This window comes from Adiantum capillus-veneris, chromosome 21 (assembly GCF_014529385.1).
Source record: "Adiantum capillus-veneris isolate H3 chromosome 21, ASM1452938v2, whole genome shotgun sequence".
NCBI classification, from domain to species: Eukaryota; Viridiplantae; Streptophyta; class Polypodiopsida; order Polypodiales; family Pteridaceae; genus Adiantum; species Adiantum capillus-veneris.
Genome location: NC_140951.1, coordinates 142409449 through 142416783, shown reverse-complemented (window position 1 = coordinate 142416783; position 7335 = coordinate 142409449). Strand labels below are relative to the sequence as shown.

At 41.8% G+C, this 7335-nt stretch overlaps 1 pseudogene; it reads right to left on the bottom strand.

Moving 5' to 3' along the window:
* Positions 1-211: 211 nt before the first annotated feature.
* Positions 212-804, bottom strand: LOC147431857 (uncharacterized; annotated as a pseudogene).
* Positions 805-7335: the final 6531 nt, after the last annotated feature.

Genomic DNA, 7335 nt, shown 5'->3' with positions numbered 1-7335 from the left:
GAAAGACAAGAAAAGAGAGAGAGAGAGAGAGAGAGAGAGAGAGAGAGAGAGAGAGAGATAGATTAAATTAAAGTCCATGGAGGTCAGGTATGACCCATGGAACCGGAGACAAAAGCGTTACAACGTGACCTTCTAAGTAGGTGCATCAGATACATATCAATTAAGGACTGAGGGTCCGTCAACGAGGTAGAAGAAAAATAAGAAACAAAACCTAGGTGGGATCGGGTAAAGGGAGAGCCCCTTTGGGAGTTCAAAACTCCTGGATGATGGCCTTACCCCCTCGGTATACTGCCCATTTACCTTGTTTTCGTGCTTCGTGGACCTTTTTGAGCTCCTGTTTTTTCATCTTGAGTTGATTCGTGGTCAACTCTTTAGCAATCCAAACCTTTGTTCCCTTGAGTAGGTGGGTTTGGGGCAATAGCCACACCCGCTCCTCTTTGTCCTTGAAAGTCAGAAGGCAATGCTCGGGTGGAACTTGCCTATGGGTGTCATTGATCCAAGAAATGGCTTCCGGCTGGATGTTGATTGTTTGCAGAATATTGTTGAGCTTGATAACTGCTTCTTCAAAGGTATCATCGGTGGTGCACCATGGTGAGGGAGCCCACCAATCCAAACCTTGAGGGAGTTATCTTCTTGAAGTTTCTGCTCTCAAAGCTCCATTGTCACACATGTCTGGACTTTAGTGTGAGCTTGGGTGACTTTGGAATCAACTTCTTTGACTTTGTCTGCGGTGAGGTTGACCATAGAGTCAATGCTAGCCTCGAGCTTGCTAAGACGCACCTTGAGGTCGCGATTCTCTTCCATAACTTGATTAACATCTCTTTGAAGCTCTTCAATCCGGTCGTGTTTGCTCGGTGCTGCTACAACAGCCGTGAAACTAGATCGACCCCTTATGGTGACCTTTGGGGTATCCATGATGAGATTTAGCTTCAGTATGACCTAGCTATAAAAGCAGGACTTAATTAACACTTCAAAGGGTTTCTAAAGCTGCATTATGATGGGATGGCCTCACTTCAAAGGGTTTCCAAAGCTGCATTATGATGGGATGGCCTCGCTCTGTAAATCCAAGCCAGAGGACTGCCATCTTAATCCAAGCCAGAGGACTGCCACCTTAATCCAAGCCAGAGGACTTTCATCTTAATCCAAGCCAGAGGACTGCCACCTTAATCCAAACCAGAGGACTACCACCTTAATTAACTTGGACTGTAACTGATGTATCGCGAGGTTGCTTGCTAAGAAAGCTTGAGCTCGGGGCCAGTTGGCTTGCTGAAGGAGTTAGGAGTGCATCAGTCGTTGCGGCCATGGACAGAGTTAGGGCAGGCAGCTAGGGCAGTGACCGTCCTCGCCCAAGGGGGACATGTGGCAATGCAAGAAGCATGTAGGTGTGCAGCAGCAGCCTCGCAGGTGATGAGGAAGGTGACGAGCTGCCCTAACGTCGACATGTTCATTGGTGGTGAAACACAATAGGTGTTGATGTAGCTGTGGATTAGGGGAAGTGGGCGAAGCTATCGGCTAATGCCCCCCACAGGGTAGCCTTCGCCTAGGGGGGACATGCGGCAGTGCAAGAAGAAGTTACGAAGCAGTAGAAGCTACAGAAGCTAGGTTGAGAGAGAGAGAGAGAGAGAGAGAGAGAGAGAGAGAGAGAGAGAGAGAGAGAGAGAGAGAGAGAGAGAGAGAGAGAGAGAGAGAGAGAGAGAGAAATGGAAGAGAGGGAGAGAGACAGATTGAGTGAAGAGATAGGGAAATAGAGGGATATATATGTATATATATATATATATATATATATATATATATATATATAAAGAGAGAGAGAGAGAGAGAGAGAGAGAATAGGGAAAAAGAGCAGGGACAGAAAAGAAAGATGTATAGAGATATAGATAGAGGGTGTGGAGAGAGAGGTAGAGAGAGAGAAGGAAAGAGGGATAAAGAGAAGAAAGGAGGCAAATAGAGATTTTTTATAAATATAGGCTTGGGTGTCAACTTAAATATATTTGCATAGCCTGTAAGCTCTAATAGATTCTCCCAACGATGGCTTCAGTCTCGTCATGCAAGGTGAGTTTGTTTGTTCTTGAATACTATTAGTAGTGAACCTTTGTTACTTGATTGCATTGCAAGATTTTCCATGGTCAGTCCTAGAGATGCGACCATTGATCCATACGCAAAGGTGTTGTTTTGTTTGCTTCTCTCCGTACCTTTTTCACTTCCTTCCGACTGACATGTACGTACGTAATATTAATGTCAGGTTTAAACACTGGATGAGAGAAGCAACTACTACACGAATTGGAGTAGGTGCAGAGTCCCAATCGATTCGACTGAAAAACAACTGCGGCTATAGGTTTTTCCATGGTATGCTATTACCAAGGCAATCCACAGACCATAAAAAAAGAGATCATGTGTTCAAAATGTTTATCAATGGCTTTGGATCTGGCATTGAGCTAGTAAATAGAATGTGACAAGACGAGAGTGGGGACTTGCAAAGAAGTTGGGTTTTTACCGATCACGTATGTAGGGTAGTGGGGTGCACAACAATGGCAGCACATGTCTACAATCCTGCGTAAATCCAATGCCACAACTTCTTCCTTTTTATTCGTTCATTTGTAGAATTGTTTAATCATTAAACTTTGTAGGATTCAAGAAATGAAAACGATTGTCATCTGCGAGATAAAGGAAAAAGACACACAAGCACATACCATGTTCTAGGAAATGATGATTCGATGTTGCTGAACAACAGACACCGTCCACCTGATTTTAGAGGATTCATGGTAGATGAAGCTAGAGCAAATTGCAAAGCTATTCAAACTGTATTCAACGGAGGACCTGACAATGTTATGGAAGGAAAAGAATGCTCATGCTTGTTTCATTGGGAGCAAAGCTGGCACATTCACACCGTGCAATACGTGCATCAAAATTTCCAAGATGAGAGCACAAGCATATGTGTGAATTGTGGCACTGTGCAAGGATCAAGGAAGAGGCAACCACCTTGTACAAGACTATACGAGTTTCGTGGGCTTCTAGCAAAGTGCCCATCTGTAACTTGTCACAAATGGATTGTTGGCTAAGTTGGTGGCATGAACAGTACCCTCGCTGGAGAAAACTATTTGTTGGAGTAAACATTGCCAAGCAATTTTTTGATAGAGTCCTGTATTTTAGTGCTCGAATGCAATCCCATGATAACAATATGTTGCAGGAAGTGGATGATCTGTCATACATTCCGACTACAAACCTTGTTGAAACAAAGCACACGAGTTGGTTTGATAGGGAGGGAAACAAAGAAATGTTGAGCTTGTACAATGCATGTGTGTCTAATCTATCAAACGCTTTGCTTCAAAGTGTGAAGATGCTCGCTTTTGTTGAGGGTAAATATCACAAAGTTGGACCATCTGCAGACAAACTTACTCATTGGGCACAACAAGGCCGATCACTAGGCCCAACTACTATTGCTAGAGGGATTGAGGATGGAATCATCTGTACACCACTCTATCAACAACCGACGATGGAGAGATAGAATATCATAGTAGCCAAGAAGCAAAAATAGGTTGGGACAGTGAGCTATGAGGAGGAGTATGCTTCACATGGACCTGAGTACCTCACTCAAAAATAGTAGCCAAGAAGAAAAAATAGGTTGGTACAGCGAGCTGTGAGGAGGACTATGCTTGACATGGACCTATGTGTCTCACTCAAAACGATTGAGGAGACAAACATTCATAAGACAATGTGGGCAATCCGCCATATACCAAAGGGAAGCAAGATTTAATGTCAAGGGTGGTTAGGATCTAGAATCGATAAATGCACAAAAAAAAATAGAGAACACGCGTGCAGGTGTTGTTTGACCATCCTTTTGGGGTGTTCGAGCATAGGAAAGGTGTGATGTTAGTACTCACAATAACGGTTCAAAGTCACAATTCATGTGGTTCTACAATGATAGTGTGGATCACACGTGGCACATCTGTAACACAATCACGCAATGCCCTAGAAAAGGGAGCAAACATAACTACTTCAAAGTTATTAGAATTGGAGACAGGAGGCTTCACAATATAGAAAGTTGTAGTTAAACAAATAATGTGCATTATCGGCCAGGAGTATCAATACAAGCCTCCAAGAGTGTTGATTCGGCAATAACCATAGAAGCTCGGATTGCGCAACACACTATCATGATGGTAGACATGCATGAAAAATTCATGGTAGAGACATCTTCTTCACAAGTGTGGGGCGTGTATCTTCTTGTCCTACCCCTATGTTTGAAGCATATTTTTTATCGATGTGCATGTTACATTGAAGGTTCAATTGGATTGTGCAATAGCAAATAAATCTCTTTTAAATGAGGGCATGGAAAGCTTTTTCCTTACAAACACTACTCCAGTGAAAGGATTAGAAAAGCTCCCTCCAAAATCTCTCTCCATTCGCATCCCTGGGGTAGATAGAAGGAAGCTCGTTGTGAAAGTTCCTATCACTATTTGCATTGCACTCCTGCCCTTGCCTCCTTTGCCATCCCCCCATTCTTTTTTGTCGAGTCAAGCTAGCACAAATTGTTTGCACCCCTCACCTATCACTACCTTCACCATCATTTGTGTCGCATCCCCACCCTTGCATCCTTTACAATCACTCCATCTTATCTTCTCACCCTTTGCTATCAAGAAAGTGTACATGATCTGCTTCCATCCCCTGCTTAGTTATCATTGTTTGCACCACCATTTGCACTACACCCCCACCCTCAAGCCCTTTGTCATCACTCCACCCCTTCTCCCCACCATTTTTTATCGAGTGAAATTGTCGTAACCTTCATCCCCATCATTTGTGTTGCCTCACCTTTCTACCTATCACTACTCATGGGTTTAGCTTGGTTCTAGATAGCCTTTACTAACACAAAGTGGTCTTTCTCTGGTGATCTCTCAATTTATCATCTTTATGTAAATAGTAGCTGACGTGCAAACTAGAGGCATGGACACAAAAAATAAATTAGAGTACTAGCTTCACTTGCACATCTTCAAACATATGACAAACTTAAATTTTATAGTATGATTGACTATAGAAAAGAAAGTTTGATTTGATCACAACTAACGACTGACTAAAGAAAAGGACAAATTGATCTGGTCAATTCTTGAGCATAGAAGTGCAAAGATGCATGAAACGGCTTTATTATAGAAACAAAATAGTGAATATGATTGAAAAATAACAAATGTCTTTGTGATAAAGGGGATTTTTTAGCAATAAAGACATACAAAAATGGTATGCACATAAAGTAGTAGACCGAACCCTAATTGGAGAGGCAAAGCTACTAAATGAACATGCTATGGTTATATTGAAGCACTCTCAAATAGATGTAGTACATATTTTGCAAGGCACAAAATTCATACCCTCCCCTATCCTATAATGGAAGTCCCTAAAAATTGTCTAGAGATAGAACAAATGTGACTGATGCTTGACTTTCAAAACCATGCCCAAACATCCTTGGTTTTCTCCCTCCCACTTGGTTTCGCTGAGGAATCTTGGTGTTGGTGCTTCTACCTTGTTGTTGGGAATTCTTTTTTTGTATCTTTTTACTAAATCAATCATCCCATGGTAGGGTGGTATACCATCAATGAAGGCTTTGTGTGATCAATTGGCACAAAAGTCATACCCTCCCCTCCCCTATGTTCAAAGTCCTTACAATTGTCTGGAGATAGAACATATGTGACCAATGTTTTGACTTCCAAAACCATGCCCAAGCATCCTTGGTTTTTTAGAACTTGGTGTCGGTGCTTCTACCTTGTTGTTGGCAATTCTTTTTTTGTGTCTTTTTGTTAGACCAATCATCCACTCTTTCTCCTTCTCTCTTGCTCTATCTTTGATAGTCTCTCTCTCTCTCTCTCTCTCTCTCTCTCTCTCTCTCTCTCTCTCTCTATCTCTCTCTCTATCTCTCTCTCTCTCTCTCTCTCTCTCTCTCTCTCTCATGCACAAGACTTAGGTGAGTGCTCTTTCATGCACAAGACTTAGGCGAGTGCTAGCGCTCACATTCACACTTGTGCATGAAAGAGCACTCGCCTAAGTCTTGTGCATGAAAGAGAGAGAGAGAGAGAGAGAGAGAGAGAGAGAGAGAGAGCATTCACAAGAGAGTGAATGTGAGTGCTAGCACTCGCCTAAGTCTTGTGCATGAGAGAGAGAGAGAGAGAGAGAGAGAGAAGACTTAGGCGAGTGCTAGCGCTCACATTGTGAATGTGAGCGCTAGCACTCGCCTAAGTCTTGTGCATGAGAGAGAGAGAGAGAGAGAGAGAGAGAGAGAGAGAGAGAGAGAGAGAGAGTTGGAAATTCTTTTTTTGTAACTTTTCACTAGACCAATCATCCCATGGTACGGTGGTATACCATCAATGAAGGATTTGTGTGTCCAATTGCATCTGCTATCTCCACCTTCTTAGATTTGTGAGACAACAATGTCTTGCTCTTTCAATGTACATTTGCATGCTTCCTGTTTTTATTGAATGTAAGCTTTCTTCCTTCCCTAGTGACATTGGTGCCAAGCAATGCGTCATTCACCATGTTGCTAGCCTAGCTAGATGTTGAAGTAGAGCTTGATTGGGATGATGCTCTCTCCTTTAACCTAGCCAATCTTAGAGTTGAGCCGATATATTTGGTCGATATATGCCCACTCCATTGTAATAAATCTATTGGAAAAAGACAACAATGCTTTAAATCTAAAAAACACAAAAAAGGGACATGTAAAATGTTTAAAGCTCAAAAAAATAGTCTTTACCCCACACAAACTATGGCGACTCACCCACAATTAGCTAATAGCACTACATCGATCCATATGCCATCACAAATAAGTTTATTGCTACACCCTAAATGTAAATAAACATTCAAAGCTATAGATATCATATCCTTTAAAATCATCCACCATTTTCCATCGGAATACTTCTTTGTAAACAATACTAAAAGTGTTTCCACTAAATATTGTAGTGTCATGTTGCTAATCAATTTTGTTGTCATCAGTCACAATTTGGATAGCAGTTGAAGACCTAATACGTGACTTTCCACTTATAGTTGTCCTGACTGAAAACAAATGATGCATGGTAGTTCAAAGAACTGAAGGAAATGATATTAATCTCGGTATAAGAACTCTATCTCCAACATTCTTACCACTAAGATTTTTTGCATCTATGACTTTGTCGTAAAGCACTCTGCATATAAGTTTTGTCCAAATTACCGAACCACCACCCAATCAAAAAACTTGTCAAAGCGGGATCTATTGGTAGCTTGAATTTGTGCAACTTTTGGGGCGACATAAAAAAGATATATGTAACCAACGTTCCTAAGAATGATGAGAGATCCACTTCTTGTGTAACATACCTAAGTTTTCCT